This window comes from Anguilla anguilla, chromosome 2, assembly GCF_013347855.1.
Source record: "Anguilla anguilla isolate fAngAng1 chromosome 2, fAngAng1.pri, whole genome shotgun sequence".
In the NCBI taxonomy this organism is placed as follows: Eukaryota; Metazoa; Chordata; class Actinopteri; order Anguilliformes; family Anguillidae; genus Anguilla; species Anguilla anguilla.
Window position 1 is genome coordinate 13,498,766 of NC_049202.1, and position 20,850 is coordinate 13,519,615.

General features: G+C 49.3%; 1 pseudogene; it reads left to right on the forward strand.

Moving 5' to 3' along the window:
• LOC118221925 overlaps positions 1-20,850 on the forward strand; it is a 70,603-nt pseudogene that overhangs the window by 18,510 nt on the left and 31,243 nt on the right.

The following is a 20,850-nucleotide window of genomic DNA, read 5'->3' on the forward strand; positions in this document are numbered from 1 at the left end:
GTGTCTGCGCCTCCTCCTGCAGGGCAGGCTGCCCACACTGAGAGAGGGAGAGATAGAAACACCTCCCACGGGAGCTGCAGGGGATCAGTGTGGATTAACACAGATTAATAAGACTGTGAGCTGCTGGAGGGCACCGCTACCAGCCATGCTGGATGTGTTAACGCTAATGAGTTAATGTAGTCCTGTGTTAACGTAACAGTCTGTGTCTGTGTATGCGAGAATGTCCAGCACGTCTCGTGTGCTGGCTTTCGCCCGAGTGACCGTACCCTTTAAAGGGGCCTAGTGGACCCACCCCAAGCCAGCCCCCCCCCGCCCGCCCCAGAAAAATTCTGTATTCTTATCAGGAACCCAGCCACACAAGAGCTTTGCAGGGTATTTGTTAGAATATTTTTGTCCTAAATCCCCTTCCATTGATTTTTAGTGATGAATCCTTTTCGTCTCGTTGGAGACGACCCCGTGCCGCGGTCTGGCGGCTCAAAGCGGATCGCGGCTCAGTCACAGGAGCGTGACCGCCGCGACGAGGAAGCGGCTCGCAGAAAAGCTGTGAAATTCTAGAAGATTCTAGAAGATTCTCAAGGCCGCAGCCTTTACCAAAGGAATCGTCCCTGTGCACTGCTGCTAGTTATTGCTCTGTAACCTTGCTGCACGTGTCTTATCTATAGTAGTCTGATTGTAAATGCTAATGTGTTGCGCCACAAGCTAGAGTTTCACAGACAACTGCAACCGCCAATCTGCATTCCTCTGCTCTTCATTTGCAGTGATCTGAGCAGGTGTAGGCACTGGTTTCATTTGGTGTAGTGCACTATAGCTTGCTGGTTTACTATAGTTCAACTGTAGTAACTTATCTGGTTGTCATATGAATTAACTCACTAGCTACCCAACTAGCTACAGATATTAGCTACAGGGACTTGGGCTGGGTTTCTACGTGGCAAAACCAAAATGTATGCAAATACCCTTTAATAAAATCTGAGAATGTGCACTTCAACAAACATGTGAATTGATTACAGGAAAATCATGAAATCAAAAATGATGGAGTACACAGCCAAATCAAGAAAAAATAAGTCTTTGTCCAAAACATTATGGAGCACACTGTATATTTGAGAAAACATATAACCTCTGTCCTTAAAACTCTTTCATTCTCCCTCTCCCTCTCTCTCTCTCTCTCTCTAAACCCCTTTCATTCTTCCTCTCTCTCTCTCCCTCCTTCCACCTGCCTGCCTGTCCATCAGTCCTGGCAGCTGCACTCACACTTGCTGCAGTGGCCATTTACAAACAGCCTTATTATATAATCCAGTAAAACAGGGGGATGACCCTGAGCCAACAATCACCCACAGTGAGTGAGTATGCAGTCTGGGATAGAAATGCAGACACAGGCCACACAAACACACACACACATACACAAATAAACACACTCATAAACACACACCCACACAAACACACACAGACGGGACACACATACACGCACACATGCGCACACACACACAAACACACACGCACACACAAACACACATGCACACACACGCACACACGCATACACACACACAAACACACAGATGGGACACACCGACACACACACACACATTAGGATTTCGTATTAATCATCCAATTAAAATATGACCCTGTGACAGATTCTGGTGTCAGAGTGTCAGAGCGGCCTGTTAAGTTCTGATGCGTTTAATAACCCTCAGATTCTTTCTGTAAGAAACCAAAACCCAATGGGATTATCGTCTATATCCCTGTGAGTATAATAAAGGTCCAAACTAAAACATCGATTGAAATGTAGCCTATTTGAAGCTTTATATCCGTACACAACGCTCCAGATATATCCAATACCCATTCATGTGGATACGGTCGTTCCTGGTCATGCTGTTGAAGCCTGAAGCTGTTGGGGGAGGTTGACTCCAGGTTCAACTCGTGCTCTTTGAAAGAATAAAGGTTCCTGTTTCAGTTTTCCTGAGCGAGGACCGGCCCCAGTCTGCCTGGCTGTGGGTGAGAAGCTGCATGTGAATGTGGCCGAATGCAGTTCATTGTCTATTGTCACTCCTTTACAGAAATTGTTATTGTTCCCCTGCCCCGTGGCCATTTTGCTTGCTCTTGTCACCTTTAGTTCAGTTTGCGCACGTTTTCGTATCGCGTTTGATACGGTTGACAGCAGCTCCAAGAGCTGAATCACTGGGACCGCATAGCTAGCGAGCGGAGTGACGCATTTGGTGATGTTGTACGTAACCTGATGCTGTTTGTGAAGGAAGGTTCACACTGAGGTGCGCAAGATGACAATTGTACATTCTTACGGGCGAAGGACTTTGCGTGAAATGATTGCTGCTGGATTAAGGGAGTGTAGTCAGTTTGGGGTGTGGGGGGCTGTGATTGGCTGTACTACATCATGAAAATACCAGGTGTGTGTTTATATTTTGATTATGCAAAAAGCTTTTCCTGGTCGTTGGGTCTGTTCCATTGCCCTACCTTACGAGCCGCTTGGCTGCTTGCTGGATGTCCTCTGTTGCTCAGGATGCTCAGGATTAGGCAAAGCAGAAGCGATGTGATTGGCTGAGCGTGGTGCCTGTGCTTAGTGGTGCAGGTGTGAGTTCTCACGGGTGAATGGGTACAGGCAAGTCCAGACTCCGGTGGTGCTGAGAAATGCAGCCCCACCCGGTCGCGTGCTGGCAGAAAGGCACTGCCCGCGTGCCAACGCACCGCTCTTTACCGCCACTGTTTTAGCGCCATATTTCAGGCGTCTTCCTAAAACACAAACGATGGGACTAGTAAATTATATTACTGAGTTGCAAGAAAATTTTGGGGTTGTGATGGGTCTGATTGTTAGACACTATGATGGTGTTTTAAGTATCTTCTCTGCCTGTAGAATCCCACAGGAATGATGTGCCTCTAGTGGTCAGAGTGAGTTATAGCTCTTTTTATCTCTGTTTTTGTAGCTCCGCCCACCCCACTCTCATCAATGACCCAGCTGGCAGCTGATGGAACAGAAGGTGCTCAACAAGCCCAGCATGGTGTCCAGGCTGCCTAAATTTGGTGCCCGCCCCCAGGGCGGCACGAACCCCGTCCCCAATGGAACTGCCCAGCCCTTGCACAGCCTTGAAGGGAAGGGGGCGGGGCCCCTGGGGAAGCCCAACGGGATGGTCCGTCTGGCTCCTCCCTTCACTCTGAAGTGGAAGAAGGGTGGAGGAAGCCCCTCCCCCGGCCTGCTGAGCCCCGCGGAGGGGGCGGAGCCTCAGAAGCAGGGGGAGGAGGGCAAGGCCGGGCACCGCCCTCAACCTCAGCAGCAACCGCCCGCCCCCAGAGAGCTGAAGAAGCCCTCGCTCCTCAGCGCCAAGGTGCGGCGCTCTGCCTCGGCCGTGACCTCCGCCACCTCCAGGACCATACCCCAGCCCTCCAAGCCCGCCCCCCGCGGGGGCTCCGGCCAGGCTTCCCTGGGCCCCGGGCCCCACGGCAACAAGCCGGGACTGAACGGCGCCGCCGGGCGGTTCGGCCTGGGCCTGCAGCGGGCGGGGTGGAACCCCGGGGCGGGCGGCCTGTCCCAGTCCAGCGACAGCCTGAAGGCCTCGTCCGTGGAGGCGGACAACATGGTGCGCTCCCAGAGCTTCACCCACTTCAAACAGGTCCCCTCCCCCACCGCCCAGCCCATCACCCGCTCCTTCTCCTTCACCAGGGCCACGGAGCGGGCGAAAACCCTGGGCGTGGCCAGGGGCGGGGCCGTCCAGTACGGCAAGGGCCCCGCGGCCCGACCCACCGGTGGCTCCGCCCCCCCCAGCAACCTGAAGAAGCCCCTCCTGCCCGCCAGCGCGCCCGGCAAGCCCACGACGCTCGCCTACAGACTGACACGCCCCTCCCTGAGCAGGCAGCCCCGCCCACTGCTGGCAGGGAAGGCCCGGAGCGACCAGGAGGCGAGCGGCGGGGGCGGGGTCTCTTTGGAGACCTCCCCCCTCGCCCCAGACCCGCCCAGCGACATGGAGGATGCGGCGCCGGCCCCGGACAGCTGCCCCGTGGAGATGGAGGTGACCTGCGATCCGGAACCTTCCGCACACTACCTGGTGGAGGCGCTGGAGGACATGTCGCTCTCCTCCACCTCCTCACTGGAGCGCAACGACACCAGCGAGGAGTACCTGGATGACTTCGACAACCTGGGAGACGGGGGAGGCCTGCTGCTGTTCCCCGCCCACGACGACGGGGTCCACCAATCACAGCCTTGCGCTGATGACAACGCCCCCACCCACAGTCCGCCCGCCACGCCCACTCAGACCCGCCGCTGCAGCTTCCTGACCGACAGTGTGGACTGGGCAGCAATGGGACTGACAGGTGAGGCTGTGACTGTGGGTGAGACTGTGTACTATACCAGTGTGTGATTGTGGGAGAGGTCTTGTACTACACTAGTCTCAGGGATTGTGGGAGAGGTTACAGTAGGTACTATACCAGTGTGAGTGATTGTGGGAAAGGTTATGTACAATAACAGTGTGTGTGATTGTGGGAGAGTTTATTTACTATGCCAGTGTGAGTGATTGTGGGAGAGGTTATACAGTATACCAATGTGAGTGATTGTGGGAGAGTTTAGGCAGGTCAGCAGATTTGTTGTAGGTGAGTGGGGGATTAAAGAATCTGACCGGTCTCCGGTGCCCTCCTGCAGGAGTTAACGACGACTCCGGGGTTCCGTGCTTGTCCCCCGAGGCTGGGTCCCCCGAGGTGGACTTCCCCCACGGCTCCTCGCTGGACCTCTCCCCGTCGGACAGTTCGGGGGGCACCTACATGTGGGACGAAGAGGGGCTGGAGCCCCTGGGGACCATCGCTCACCCCTGCGGGAGCTACGATTCTGACCTCAACAGCCTGGTCAGTCAGACCCCTGCTTCACTGTCCCAACACAAGCATGAGAACTCTTCCCCCTCAAACGCATACTCAAACACACTGCCTACCTGTAAAAACTTGCAGATGTGAGCACACATGCACACACGTACACTCACACACACACACACACACATACACCAATAGTCACACACACACACACGTACACTCACACACACGTACACCGACAGACAGACACACGCACACATATATACACTGATAGGCACTCATACATGTACACACACACACATACGCGCACAAACATACACACGAATGTTCACCATGGAGAGGCAAAAACAGAAAATAGTTCTGTTTTTTTAATGCCAAGCATTACAGTGAGGTCATGAGCTCTGTGTGCCCTTCATGTCAATGCCAACGCGAACTGCTTATGGCTGCTGGGACAGATTTAAAGTGATACTGACATATGGAAGTCCCTAGAAATCATCTTACAGTAGTTTTGCTAGCGGGTGTTAGCCCGCAGCTGTCTGACCTGTTACGGAAGTCTGGGGAATAGTTTTAGAATGCAACATGCTTTATTTTCATGAGGGAATACCGGTGAAGAGCATGAATTCCAACTGTTTTAAAGCATTTGTGACCACCCATTGTTCTAAGGTTATAACACAGTATTGCATTATTATTATGCGTTAATATTGGATGGCTGAGATAAACAGTTTCATTCCCGCGTGAACGTGGACCTGGATATTGGGCAATAGTCCCGATTAATTCTGTTGGTACAGCCAGTCAATTGCTTTCCAGTGCCAGGCTTATTAATTCTCTCAACTGCCTCTGCTTGTTAACACCCCCACTAATTAGGGATTATTGGGAATTAAGACTCCTAATGGGATGAAATGAGAGGGTCAAGGCTGACCGCCCCCCCTCCCCTCCCCCTGTCCCATGTGGCTGGTCAGGCCCCAGAGCACCCCCCTCCCCCACCCCCTCCTTTTTGAGAAAGCATGCCCATGTGACCTTCCAGACAGGTTCAGTTCGTTCACCTTTTTCTTTTAGTTTTTGTGGCGCTTGAGGGTTTTAAATCCTGGCACGGTTGGGATTTGAGGCCTCATAAGCTTTCCCTTAGGAGGTTTAGGAATTAGCCCCAGGACTGTCGACCTAACGGGCTGTTTGTTGGACAGAGGTAGCAATGTGAAATGGGAGTCGATTTTGGTGATTATGGGTCCTGGGAGGGAGGGCGTAGGGTATGTTCAGCTTTCTGTTTGTGTGCGTGTGTGTGTGTCAGTGTGTGTGCGCGTGCTGTATTGTTATACAGTCTGTGGTTGTACGTGTCTGTGTTTCTGTGACTGAGAGAATTTGTGTGTGTGTGTGTGTGTACATGCATATAATGTCAGATATATGGTCTCATTTGGGTGCTCCCAGGTGGAGTTCTCTGTACAGAGTTCACTTAAAGGTACGGAATCCCGTTGTACGGGAAAAAATGGGTAAATGGGGCCTTGGTGGATGCAGCCTTTTGAATAACTTAGAAGCAAGGATTCTGGTTCAGCCCTAATCAGTCTGGATGCCCACATCTGACCGTTACATTTAATCTGTTGGTCCTTTTCCATAATTCTGTAGGCTACATGAGGAGTTCTGAGTTTTTGCAAATGATCCTAGAGAGACCCCTTGTGGCAAATATTGTCATAACAAGCAATTTTCTTCCTCAATTCTGGACAACGCATCCAGTGCCCAGTCAGGATTTCTGTTTATGCCACATAGGGTAATATATGCCCCTATTTAAAACACCAAAGGAGGTGAAATAATCAGGTAACCTTTGGATAACAGTTTCATAATACTGGAAAAATATTGTTTTTTTTTAATCTTCATTTAACCAGTTAAGTCAGCTGGAGATATAAATTCTCCTTTGCGATGGATTAACCGAGGCTTGTAAGTGGGTAGGTCTGCAACCGATTGTTTCGCTAATCAGATGTACGCACTTATCCAGAGTGACTCACAAGGCTAATGCTACATGATAGAGTAAGTACAAAGCACGAGAGCGAGAAGAAAACTGGCATCAAGCTGCGCTATAATAAAGAACACATGACAGTAAAAGCATAGTGGCTGAAGTTGTTCTTGAAAGCTACACACATCATATTAAGTGAGTGTGGGGTCTTGCAATGATCTATAAATACAGCATTGCCTTAGATCATAGCGCCAGGCCGCTGTCCACAATATCAGTTTTAACATGAATCAGATGACCATACTCGTAAAGAACAATGCTATCAACAATCATTTGAGTCTTTTTTTTCGGGGTGGGGGGGGGTGGTTTATGGGCTGTTTTATGCGGTTTTGGAAGAGTCATCTTGAATTTTATTTTTATTTATTTTCTTTTTAAAGGAGAGTGGGGGGAAAGTCTGTCCTCCTTCTGTATTTTTTATTTCATTCAGACAGGTAAAAAGCAGAGAGGGTAACAGAGAGAGAAGGGACCTCAGCTGAGAAAGTGCCACTGCGGGCACAAATGTCTCTCTGTCATTTGTTGATGGAGGAACCATATGAGATGCTTTTGTAGTTTTGTATGTGCTAATGCCGGTGCCTAATTAAATGCAGTAACTAGTGCCCAGTGTGAGTCATATACAGGACAATAACTACACACTGATGGATAGGAGATTAGTACTGACTGTTTAAAACGGTGCGGTCTGGAAGTATCTGTGGACATTGACACAATTTTTGTTGTTTTGGCTCTACTTCACCGCATTGGATTTGAAATAATGAATGTGCGGTTCGAGCGCAGACCGTCAGGTTTGATTTGAGGGTATTAACAGGATTTGCAGCCCTTTTTATACATAGTCGCCCCATATATTTCAAATCCAATGTGCTGGAGTACAGAGCCAAAATAACAAAAAATATGTCACTATCCAAGTACCTAGGGATTGCACAGTACATGTTCAGACTCTTAGATAAATACTCTGTCTAAATAATGGACACCATAAATATCATATTATATTATTCATTTTATGATATTTTTTATATTTTTCAGTGACTAGGGTAAAATCGCTATCGTGTTGGGTTCTCCAAAAGTCCCTTATCCCTTGAAGTCGATGGCAGGTTTTATAGAGTATTACTGAAGCTACTTGTGTGTGAAAAATGCTGATGGGTTGGGCATGGGCATGCTAGTATTTAGCATTGGGCTGGGATTTAACACATGATATTGAAGGCTGGGAGATGGCGATTTCTGTAACTAATTAATTTCATATCATATTTATCATTTGAGAAGCGTAGTTCGGATGCTTGATTATCACACACATCACCAGATGAACACAATGATGTACACTCTACATTGTAAGTCACTATGGGTGAAAGCATCTGTTAATTTAATGCCGTGTAATGCCGCGTTTTAAAGACGGCTTGTTGACTAGTAAGCTGAATTGTTTTTTTAAATTAATTATACTTTTGAAATTCAATCTGCTGACTAAAGACAGCGCAGGTCACAGGTTTCTCAGAACCGTCATGGAACTACAGTATATACGCATAAAATAATGGCACGGCGAAATAAAAGAAGTGCGTAGGAGTTTTGGCTTGCGATGGATGAGCGATTTAGAGCTTGGTGCGGCTAAAGCGGTGCACTTCACTGGGTCATGATAGAAAGATGACTGTATTATAGCGCTGGTACCTCTGCCTCTATTGTAATGCTAATTTCGGCTGTGTGTGGATGGAGCTCATTTGGGTTGCCATAAAGAGGCCTACAATTATGCTCTTGGCTCGGACAAGAATCGCTGTAATGTTGCCATGGTGTGTTCTAGCTCTTGGACGCACAGCTCAAAAACCACTTTTGGATGATAGGATTTAAGCAAACGTGTAAATATATGCAGGGCGCCGACGTGGGAGAACTTGCGTTACAAAACTACATAAAAAAAGATTTTGCTGCATTCATTCAGCCCATTTGTCCTGCATCTGTGTTTGAGTAATAAAATATTTATTTGCAATCTTTTATTTATCCGGACAGCAAAAGCCAAACATACCCATGAATATTCAGATGTTGGTAAAACATTGAAAAACTGAAAGGCCAGCTGATGCTGTTTGTGATGCATGAGCATAACCGCTGCTCTCGCTAGCGACGCTGCCGGCTGGGACGCCGGAGCGTCCCACGGCCCCGATCGGATCAGACCGCGCCGTTGCCGCTGGGAAACAGATGGGCGGGCGCGTCGCGGCGATGATTACAGTCAGCGTGGTGCCTCCCACCTCGTCGCTCACCGGCGAGTCTTCCGCTCGATCCGGAGAGAGCTCGCGGTCTGCCGTGCGTCGGCCGTCATAATCGTAGGACAGCTCCGAGCGCAGAAAGAGAGGAACCGAGGCCCAATTACGCTCCGTGCACGCTCTTCCTAATACGCCTGTGTGTCAGTGCCGCGGTCGCTGTCATGTAGTGACGCCTCACAGGCAGTGCTAAATGTCAGGAACCGTAAGCCATTCGCATGCAACTGAAATTTCCTTTTAACTTTCCCCCCCAACTAACTGTTGAATAAACGACAGGAAAATCAGCATGTTAACCAAGATTCTTGCAGTCACATGCTATTCCGATGCTAAACGTTGTGTTTCACCATTACGCGTCAATACAATATGGCAAAACGGAGCTGTGGCGGTTTCTTCTGAGGTTTTGACAGTGGCATTGTAAGATATCAGATGCATCTTGTCATCTACCAGGGGCGGTGTAGGCTCACAGTGCTTTTTGCTCAGAATGTGTGCTCAGAATGTTCAGAATTAGTTTGGAATCCATCTCTCCGGGAGAGATTTAGCGCTCAAAATCCCTCCAAATCGCTCAGCTTTCGCGTTAGCCCCGGTAATCGCACTGTGAGTGCGGTGGGAGGGCGGTTTGAATGCTGATAGCACGTCCTTTTTAGATCTATTCTCGCGACTGACAGACTTGCTAAAGCGCGCTTTCAGATTCTGCTATTTAACATGCAGTGGAACCATTTCCTTGTGTCTTTGGAATAGCTGTGGAAACCACGTGCTCTCTTCTGATCAGTTAGCCGTTCTCCTGTGGAACAACATGGCCTATGGTTTGGGATGGTGTGCAGGTGGCATCGTAGGAGCGAGACCACATTTCACTCACTCCTCAGTAGTGTGGCACAGTGGTGACAAGAAGAGGAAAGCAGGAATATGAAGAAACTACTGCTCTACTTGTCAGGGCTCTATGGTGCTCCCATTTTTGGAGAATTTGCTCCTAAAAAATTATGTCTGCTAACTGGAAAAATAATTTTAGCAGCACATGTACTAATTGGAGAGCGTTAGTGAGCACATGTGCTCCTTGTACAAAATGTTAGCGTAGAGTCCTGCCTGTACAGGCTGTGTCTTTCCAAGCTTTTGTTCTTTGTGAGTGGACAGTGATGTGGTCAAGGGGTGTCAGTCAAGGAGTACGGGAGCCCCAGCTGGTTTTAGAGCCATACCCTCCAATCAGGGATCGCTCCTCGCGCAGGACTCCCGCGAGCGGCCAATCTGTCCTCGGCTTTGACCTCAGCCCAGAAGCCGAAGGCGGAGGTGGGGGGGCCCTCTCGTCTCTCCCCACCCGCGCCTCAGCCCGCCTGCCCGCCCCTCGGGCCTTTTCAAAACACTTCAGCTCCCAGCATCCCGTGCCACCGCTTCTAATTGAAGCGAAGCTGCGTGTCGTGCCGGCTCGGTCCTTACGAGAGGAGAAGAGGAGGCGACGAGGGCCGCTTTAAACCGCCGCGCCCGGCGGACGGGAAGCGGCCGATATCCCGCCGGGCGGGAGATTAAAAACGGCGGAGAGAAAAAGGCGGAGAGAGAGAAAGAGAGAGAGAGAGAGAGAGACTGGGCCTCGCTCTGAGACGCATTAAGCTGCCTCCTGAAGAGATGGCCGGCTTTAAAGAGAGAAGCACGGGGCTCATCAGACAGACGTTTGAGCGGGTAATTGAATGCGCGGCCCTCCCGGAACATTCCGCACGCCGCCGGCGCCGCCGGGGCGAGAGACGCCCCGCCCGCCGAGACCGACGCCCGCGCTAACGCCCGGGGAGTCGCCTTTCCATTCAAATCCAATTCAATACGCGTGTCTGGCGCGCTAGCAGAGCCGAATAAGTTTAGCTCTGTCTGCCACCGTGACGAGAGAGAGGCCTGTAATCTTCCCTAATGGGAGCTGGCGCTTCCTTTTCAGAGCGAGCGCGCGAGCGCTCTTCCCAACGCCGGACTTCCGCCGGTTTGTAGGAAAACGACGAGACGGGGCGCTCCTCTGCGTGGCGGCGTGGAGCGTGGTGGGTAGGCGGTCTCGCCGCCTCGCCGTGACGATCGACGCCGCGTTGATTAGAACCGCGGTGTAATTGACAGCCGGAGGAGACAGCTGCTAAAACGGCCATTAGACGTGCTGTTAATGTGACTCCATGTAAACGGCACTCCCTGTGCGGAGCGGCGCGTGCCCGTTCGGTTATAGCATAAGCACGTTAGCATGGCGCTTGCCTATTTGGGTTATAGCATGAAGCACGTTAGCATGGCGCGTGGAACCCTCCTATCGGTGACTTCCTCATCAGTGCACCGACTGAAAGTAAGACCTGGAATGCCTGAAATCGCTATGCATTATGGGTGCCATTCGCATCCTCACAAATGTTTCGGATCCCGGGCCCGCTCTGTCAGGCGGAGCGCGGACGCCATGTTGAGGCAGACGCGGAGCGGAGAGGGGAAGCGGTTAACCCTCTGTCCCGCGATAATCCGCCGGCCAGACCCCCCCCCCCCCCCCCCCCCGTCAGGAAGCTGCGTCGGGCCCGCGGTGTGGAAGAGCACCTGGTGCGAGACGGGCGTAATGTACACCTCCGCGCGGTGGCGGGGATTAGACGCAACAAGCCAAGCGGCTAAACTCGCCGCGACAGTGTGCGCACATCCCCGTGCAGAACAGAATGCGGTTCTGTCATGCTCTCTCTCTCTCTCGCTCTCTCTCCTTCTCTCCTTCTCTCTTTCTCGCTCTCTCTCCCTCTCCTCTCTATCTCTCTTTGTCTCCTCACTGTCTGTCTCGCGCTTGCTTTCTCTCTCTTTCTCCGGTTCTGTGTGCACACTTCTCCTCAGTTGACTCTAATGTCCTCCAGCTCTCATTCTACTGCCAGTGCATCACCCACTGAGCTGAGTGTGTGAGACCCACTGAGCTGCTCTACCTTATACGTGCGCCAATGCTCCGTTTGTGTTGCCCAACATTCTTAATAATTTAAATGTCTGGCAGCATGTTTTGGCATCAGGCATTACTTTAATGTTCTCTTATTCATCCCACTCAGAATCTGCTTTAATTGGCTCACATAAAACACGTTTTAGTCAATTTGCAAGGTGCTGTTGATCCACCTCACCAAAATTTGCCTTCTTAATAAAGAGCTCCCATTTTAGGACGGGGATTTCTGTGAAAAGGGGCCGTACTTTCATCGTGCCCAGCTTACACTGAGAGAAGTTGCCTACTTCTGTCCACCGGGTGGCAGTGTTGCTCCAGCGCGAGCTGAGCAAGCTCTGCTGCGGGAGGCTGCTGGTGCGGAGAGGCACGGAGGAGGGGGTGGGGGTAAGGAGGGAGGGGTTCCGCTCACCGAGCACCAATCGCGTCTGCACGCAGCGCCCCGCCGGGGGCGCGGGCTTCCTGCTCTTTGCATAATCTGCACCGTCAGGCCAGAGGGTACGCGGGAGGAGCACGTTAAGCAGAATCGAGCCGACTAAAGATGCCCCGGGGACCACAGACGTCTCTTCTCTTCCCCCCCCGTCTCACACGTACCTGCTTTGTAGCGTCGGTAGCGCAGATATTCTTTTCTGATGTGTAAATGTCTTCTTCCTTGCTGCTTGCGACGTGCCATCCCACCTACTGGCTTCTGAAGAGTCTAAGTAAGCGAGTAAAAAGTGTGTAGGTCTGTTTTATTTATCAGGAAACCAAACTGGCACAAGATTTATGTTTTTTTTTTTTTTTTTGCCTTTGGAAAGTTGAAATGGTGACTTTTTTTGTTCTGAAGTATTTGAGTGATCTGTTGGTGGCATTTGTTTGACATTCATGTTGAGGATATCTGGATTGCTTTTCTCATGGGCTTACTTATTTTTTCTGCGTATTTTTATTTTCAGAAGCGCAGTAATGAAGTGTTGTGTATTATCTTCAATTGCATGACCTGCCTGACTTACGCGTCTGAACCATAACTAATAAAAAATGTAAGGATAGGAAAAAATATTGGAGACTGCGTATGTTCCGCTCTGGCCTGTAAATTCCCTCAGATCTACCAGACATGAACTGTAGATCACAGATAACTCCCAGCTGCAAACTCTAGATCCCCAGACATCAGCCAGATTTGAACTGTAGATGATTTCTCTTCGCCATGAACGTCCAGGCTCTTCTGTTTTTCCTCGACGGCCAAAAAATAAAATAAAATTTGGTGGTCTCTTCTTTAGCCTCCACGCTAACTTTAGCACCAAAGCCTGTTTCGGCTGTCGTTTGATCGTTGGCATTTTCTATCTACATGGCAGAAGCTTTGGATGGCAATTCATTAGCTAGTAAACGAGCAAACGAGGTGGATGCATTAGTCCTTTGTTTTACCATCTTTAGTCATTAGGGTAAGCTGTAGATTAGTCAGCCGTTGTGCAACCACTAAACAAGCCATGCTTGCAGTGCATTAAAAGCACAAATGAATTTTAAGCATCGCTTATGGGTCCGATCCCCCCATAAAACCAGTGTAAGTACCCACTCCCCCTTGAGCAGTTGCTGTTGTCTAAATGCGCTGAATATTAGCGGGCACCTGAGGAATCCGTTACAATGTGGAGCGTTTGAGTCTCCGCAAGCGCTTCAGCGGAGAGTCGGGCGGGGCCGTCCGACAATGTAAAACGGTCTGGGTGTTTCCGTTTTCAAGAGAATAAAGATTAATTTCTCCAGAGTGTTTTCAGAAAACCTGTCGACTGCTCCCCCCCCCCCCCCTCCCAAGCCCGTCAGGCTACGGCGAGCTGCGGCGGTCGAAGTCGCCGTGCGAAACGCGCGGCTGATTTCATCTCGCCGCTGACGTGTGCCTGACCTTTCTCTGCTGTACTGATATTAGCTGTCGATTTCATTAAACTCGGAGGCCGCTCTCTCGTGATGGGGATCGCCGACAGCGCCCGCCCCGTTCCGTTTCGGGGACAACCCCCCCCCCCCCCCCCCCCCATCCAGATCTGGTCAGCCTTCCTCCCCCCTCATCTTCTTCAGCCAGACGAAAAAGCCTTAAGCCTGGATGACTCTAGCACAGGCTTGCGAACAGGAGGCACGGTTCAGGGGGTTTCTGTTGAACCTGCAGTAAAGCCACCACTCGAGTGAGAGAAACACGGCGGCTTCTGAAATGGAACAGGTGATGTCACAATGGCTGTGATGTCAGCATTCAGACAGCCATTCATTACCCCTCTGATTAATGGTGCCAAGTGAAGTTCAAATGCCTCACTGCAACAGAACAAAAAACAAAGCCCAAAAAAATAACTCCGCCATCTCACAGTCTATGAAACTCCTCTATGATTCTGAAAAACAAATGTATCTTGGAAATGCATGGAATGGTCAAATAATGCCGCTGTTCTTGAACAGTCTGGGAAAATAACCACTTTCACAACAATGTCCTTCAAAAAACTATTGCATGAGTTTTTTTACAGCAAACAAGCTGCCCTAATCTGCGTTCAACAAGTTTTCTTTTAAATAACTCTGTGTTGTTTATAATTCCAGCAAGTGTTGCTATTTGCTCAGTGTAGTATTGCCAGTACACTGGATCGTAACATGTAGCACGTGCAGTATTTGCCTAAGAAAATGAACTTGGGCTGGGATTAATCTACAGTTTTTCCGAAATTCATAATGCAGGGGAACCTCTTTGTGAATAGAGGGTTTGGGTGCACAAATGAGATGTCAAAACAGCAGAAAAAGCACCCGGAAGGTTTGGGCCACACACAACACAAAATGGCTCGTATGTAAAGAACCAAGGAGCACCCCTGACCTAATCTCTATTCTAGCAGTCAGGGTGGAGTATGGACTCCTACTCATGGCAGCAACATTTGATGCTGAGATCGTATCATTGCTTAAAATCTCTGCAGGAGAAACGGGAGTGGCTTTATCTGGTCGAAATTTAGTCAAACGCACCTGTGCCTCCACTTCTGGTTCAACAAGATTTCAAGGTCCCTTTAATATACCCTTTCGTATACTTCAAATATAATTGAAAGCAGCACTTGAAAATGTGTACCCTTTAGAAGACTAATGCAGTTCTGGAAGACTAATGCAGTCTAGAAGATCCTCAAGCATACTCAACAAGTGTTCTTGGGTTTTGTAGTTCAGAATTCACTGAAGATGATGATTGCTCTGAAAGCCGTCCGTGACATTTGACCTCTAAAAAGCCAGGCTCGTACATAGCTCTGGCATTTCTGACAGGAGCTCGGAGATCTTCTGCACCCCTCCCGCCTGGGCCCCGTCGTCCGCTGTGTGCTGCAGGAAATATTTTGAGGAGGCTTCCTTGAATGACAGGTGGCTTCCAGGTGAATGATTAAGGCCAGCTTCCCAGCATTCTCACTTGAAATGAAATTGGATGCTGCCTCCGAGTTCATGAATTTTGTACCAGCCAGCGGTGCGAAGCTGCATAAATTCCCTGGGCGGCGCACACCGGATTCAAAGTGCAGGAAGTTGACGAAGGTCAAGTCTGGTTTTTTTTTTTTTTTCCCTCCTTTTTTCCTCCCCGTCTTATGTGGGCCAGCATCGGATGAATGCTTCCTCTCTCTCTCTATGCTTTGGACCTCCTTCGGTGAAAAGAAGGAACCGTGACTTCCCCGAGAACGGCCCATTGTGTCGTGTCTGCGCTTTCCGATGTCCTTCGCTTTCCTTAAGATAAAACCTCACCTGAATGCAGCTGAAGGGCCGTGTCCAGAGAACCAGAACCAGAAGACGGCACATCTCACTGAAAGGGAGGCCAAAAAATGGAAGGCACTTCCTGAGAAAATCAATGAAATTGCAGACACAGGCAAAGGTTGTCACTGTGCTGCACTGTGGTGACGAAGCTGAACAAAAGCACATTTTCTGGGTTTTTTTCAGATGGAAACAAATGATCTTCACGATGGCATGAGAGGTTTAAAAACACTGATTGAAGCAAGATACTTGCTTTGAAATCCTTGAACAGATAATGCACGAATAGCAATAGCAATATTAGATATTGTGCAGCTGGAGGTGAATAGTCTGAGGAATTACTGTATTTATTTTGTTTTTATCAATGTGTTATTGTTTTTGTTCAATAAAGTTGCAGTTAATGGTGTTGAGCTCAGAACTCAATAGCCAGCAGAATTGGGTTTGCGCAAAATAAAAACTCTTATGCCTGCTGGTGGGAGATGAGGGTGTGGGATATATTTACATTATTTCTGGACTTCATCTCCCATCAACCACTCTGGCAAATCCAGTGCAACTTAACCCCAGGGTTTAGGGCTACACCAGCCAGGTGATTAGATGAGCACAAGCCATTTTGTGTTCCGTTCCCATGTTTCTATCATTATGAATGCGTTCTGAAGCTCCGCCCCATTTTCCATCACACACATAGTTTGTTTTGTTTTGTTATTTTTTCTAGAACCCTGCGAGTTTAATTTCGCAACGAGGGGAGTTTGTATCAGCGCAGCCCCGCCCCCCCCCCCTGTCCTCGTCCCGTTTCGTAGCGGGTTTATCGCGTCCCCGGCTCCTCTCGGAAGTCCGCGCGCGGGGAATCAATCGGAAACCGATTCGGGCCGAGGCTGGCGGTCAAGCACCGCCCGGCCCCGGCGCCGTGGGCTACGCATCGAGCGCTCGTCTTCAGGCCGAGAGGAGGGAGAGCGCTTTTTCCCCACGAGCGCCCGATGCGTGCGCGCTCCAGCGGCCTTGAGCGACACCGAAGGGCACGGCCTTTCTGTTTCTAAAGGTCAGGCCCATAACGCACATGCACGCTCGCCTGCTACTCCCTGCTTCCCTCTCCGCGCTCGGCAACAAGCGACCCGCTGGTCGGCGTAGGAGAAAAAAAATCTCCACTCCTCATTCAGTGAAGAAATGAACAAAATTCTGTTTGCGAGATGAATAAAGCCCGTTGTCTGCGAGCGAGTTTAGGAAGGTAAAAGAGAGAGAGAGAAAAGAATAAAACGCGCCCGTTCTTCCGTTTGTTATCCGAGCGAGGCGGCAGGAATGCAACCAAGGCTGCTCCTTGAGCCCGTGAAAGGAGAGAGGAAATAAAAGGCGGATCGCAGACTGCCGTGTTCCTTTTCTGCGAACGCTCGTATTCTTTCATGTTGTTTTTCTTTTATTTTTTGTAGCGCTTATCGCTCACTGGTAACCCATTGGGCTGCGGCACCGTAGAAACAAACAGCGGCTAATGTTGGAACGAGAACTATTTCTGCTGTTTCGGCTGAGGTGTGAGCCTGGGGTGGGGGGGGGGGGGATGGGCGGCAAAGCACCTGAAGCTCAGTAGGTCTCAGTGAGGGGTCGGCAAGGGAATGCCATAGATGTCTTTTTTTGGGGGAAAATCCATTCTGTGGCGTCTTATTGTGTTATTTTCACGCCAGAACATAACAAGCAATCCAACTTTTCACCAGACTTGCTTCACTTCTGTTTCTGTGAAAACAGAAACCAGATCAAAAAAGGAGCAGGATGTGGATTCGGCATTGGGCAGAAGGGCTGAATGCTGTGTGTTATTGTGGTTAGATTGACTGCAAGGGTGCTTGTCCTGTGATTGCTTGGCAAGGTCACATATGTGTGTTTTACAGCTGGCTGTCCCTGCATTGGATTTGTACCTTTTATGGCTGTGGAAATTTAAAAAAAAAAGAATTTGTTGTGCATTAGATTTAAGGGTTGATTATCACTATATTGGCCACCATGTTTTCTAAAGCCACATGAATTTTTTAAGGGATTTAACTTAAAATCGATAACCTCGTTAGGTCCCCATAGGTACTGGATTAGCACAGCCACCAGACTCATACAGTTAGCGGTTCATTGCGAATGCCGTTAAAGCTATTTGTGTTACTAACATGTGGAGAGGAATGAAAGTAGATGGATGGAATTTCTAACAAAGACATGGACGGAATTTATGGTGCCAGGATGGAAATGGATGGAAAGATAAAACTGAGCAACCGAGTGTACCATTTTTTGCCTGGTACACCGAACACGGACGGATTTTATATATTCTGCCCGGTTTGAAATATATCCATACGTGCACATAAACCACCAACAGTAGATCAGCGTTTTAGAAAATATACACTAAAGACTTTATCTACAGACACTACCACTTCTGCAAACCCTTTCATTATTATGAATAACCCTCAGTGTATAAAATTGCTTGTGCAGGTCATATGACTGCAATTTGTCTGTGTGTAGGCTACTTCCCACAGATAAAAAAAAGAATATAGCCTTTATATTACACTGTAAAATATGGTACTCTCACATGTTTTTGGTTATAATAACCACTCTGAATGCTGCACATGTCTGAATGTTAAGTGGCAATTAACTTGAAAGGTGTAATGAGATAATTGTCTAACACCTGATCGAAGAAGACTCGCGCTACAGAGTTACTGAAATGCAGGTGAGAGATAAAATGCTTTGGGATAAAATGGTGACCCTCGTAATGATACACTCAGATAAGCAAATTACTGTGGGCAGCCAACCAGCTTAAGTGGAGCACTGACTGAATAAATCTGCAGTGCTGTAATATCCCCTTTGTTTTGGTAAAGCTGTCTTAACTACGATTCATCAGGTTATTTACACGCTTACTGAAAATGTGCATTTCAGCGTAGTTGATTTTGCTGTCTTGCTGCTGGAGATGTCTGTATGAAAAATGGTCATGTAATTAGGGTTTGTTTCTGAAACGATAATGAAAAAGGATTGAGCACTGCATCCTGTGCAGCATATCCGTAGGATCATATCTGTGAATGCCCAGTCAGGATTGAAAACCCCCCAGGACTGTGCGCGAGCCATTGTTTTGCTGGTGTGATGCCAAGGTCAATACGCTTACACTTCCACTTTGTGTGTGTGAAACGTTTCGAGACCGATGGATCCGGAGAGAAGTGCGGCACAGTCTGTAGGGGGGGTGGGGCGACTCTCAGTCCCCCCCCCCGCCCCCCAATACCATGGCACCTCACTGTATGTGATCCCTTCTCTATCTGTCATCCCCATTCTTCTCTGAATAAAGACCGAGAAATACAAAATGTGTACTATTCTATTGTGTGTCTTATTTTAAATGAAAATTTTTAAAGACTGATCAATCCAATTTCTGTTTGCCTGTGAAAACAAACATTTTACAAAATACAAATAGCTTATTATTTTCCCCACTGCCCTCTTATTTTGCCATAGTCAGTGATTGCTGGTGTGGAGCGAGCGTCCCGCCTCGTTTTGCTGAACCGGCGTTGACCGTAGCGCCCGTGAGGAGAGCAGGTGGCGTGAAGGTCACGTAGAGGTCGTGTCGGAACTTTCCGGAGCACGCTGGATTCATCTCCAAACGGGTTTTCAGCCCTGCCCAGTGGCAGGCTGGGATGCCCTGCAGTTTGCACGTTCTGTCGTTCTTTTGACCCGGTAGTTTTAGGCGGGAGGTTGGGGGGGGTTGCAGGATGGGACGTGGCGGGGAGGGGTGGGGGAGGGCGAGGCAATCCGGGATCTGCCGAAAACCCAGATTACCCCGTCGCCGTCCCGCCTGCTCTTCGCCGCTGAGAGATTATCCCGTCCGGTACGCGTCCCGTTGCCGAACATCGCCTCCCGAGGAGCGGCAAGCTGTGACTAAGCCAGGCCGTCGGCGGGGAGTGGGTGAGGTTTCTGGGACGGAAGATAACCGCTGTTTTCACAGTCGTGTGCAGATGCCTTTCAGACCGGAGAAATTACTGTTTTCATCATGCTAATACCGTCTTGAGTTGTGCTGTCCTCAACAGATGTTCCGTAGTCCTGTTCCTACTCATAAGTGCAAAACAACATCCATTAGCAGCACCGTCTGGCCACTTAAAAGCAAAAAAAAAAAGAGAAAAAAACGGCGAAGCAATTTATTTTCACTTTGTGTTACAATGGAGAGAACGGTTTTAGTTTTGAGATTTTGAACTTATTGATTTGTACCTTGACTTTCCTTGGTCACTTAAGTTTCGCAGTTCGAATGAGAAACAGTGGTATAGAATTCTGGTAACAAAAGCAATCTGCCTCGCCGCTAATAGAGGGAGTTTTATCTCTCACGTTAATGGGCAATTTGAGCAAGACTTGTTTTCTGCAAAATGAAAAACTCAATAAGTCACAAGAGCAACTCTTCCCTTGCAGACTTTTCAATTGTTCTCATCATCGTTGCGGTCCTATTGCGAGTGTTGTCGTACATTGAGAGAGAGGAGCAAAAACATGTCTTGCTGTTTGAAGATGGGATTTTAAGGCTCTTTTTTTTCCTCTCGTTCTTTTTCTCTGTCTCTTTTTCTCCTTTTTTTCCTCTCTTTCTCCTTCTCGTAGGACATTCTCAACAACTTGGACAACCTGGAGTCATGTGACCTGGAAGACGATGACCTCATGCTGGACGTGGACCTCCCCGAAGACGGCTCTCTGCACAGCGGTGAGTGCAGGGCCACGCCCCCCCCCCCCCGTGCCCAGGCCACGCCCACCGGGTGACATCACCTCTACATACGGCTCTGAAAGTCCACTGACACATGCTCAAGGAAGGCTATTCTCCCGGGGAACAGGAGCTCAGTGTTTCCGGATCTTTTCCCCTCCCTCTCCCACTCCCCCTCCCCCTCTGGCCCACGGTCACCCCGATGCCCTGCAAAGCCGGGTCAGCTTCAGGGCACAGAATGCCACCCGTCACGCTCTGCGCCCCGAGAGCCATCGGGAACAAAGTGCAGCGGCACCTGCGAACAAGAGCTCCCTTTCAAACGCTAGCGTGCGCTGAAAAGCTCAGCGTGCGTGTGCTGTAGCACATTAACACAGCAGCCCCTCTGCGTTGGGAAACGTCCAGGACACATTAACACAGTTAGCACATTAACAGAGTTCATATGATAAATACTGTAAAGTCTGTTCCCAATTAGATTGCTTGACTGTGTTAATATTTTCTTTTGTATGTCAGAGATTAACACTGTGTGTGCATTGGAGCCTGGGTAAGTGGGTAATGTGTG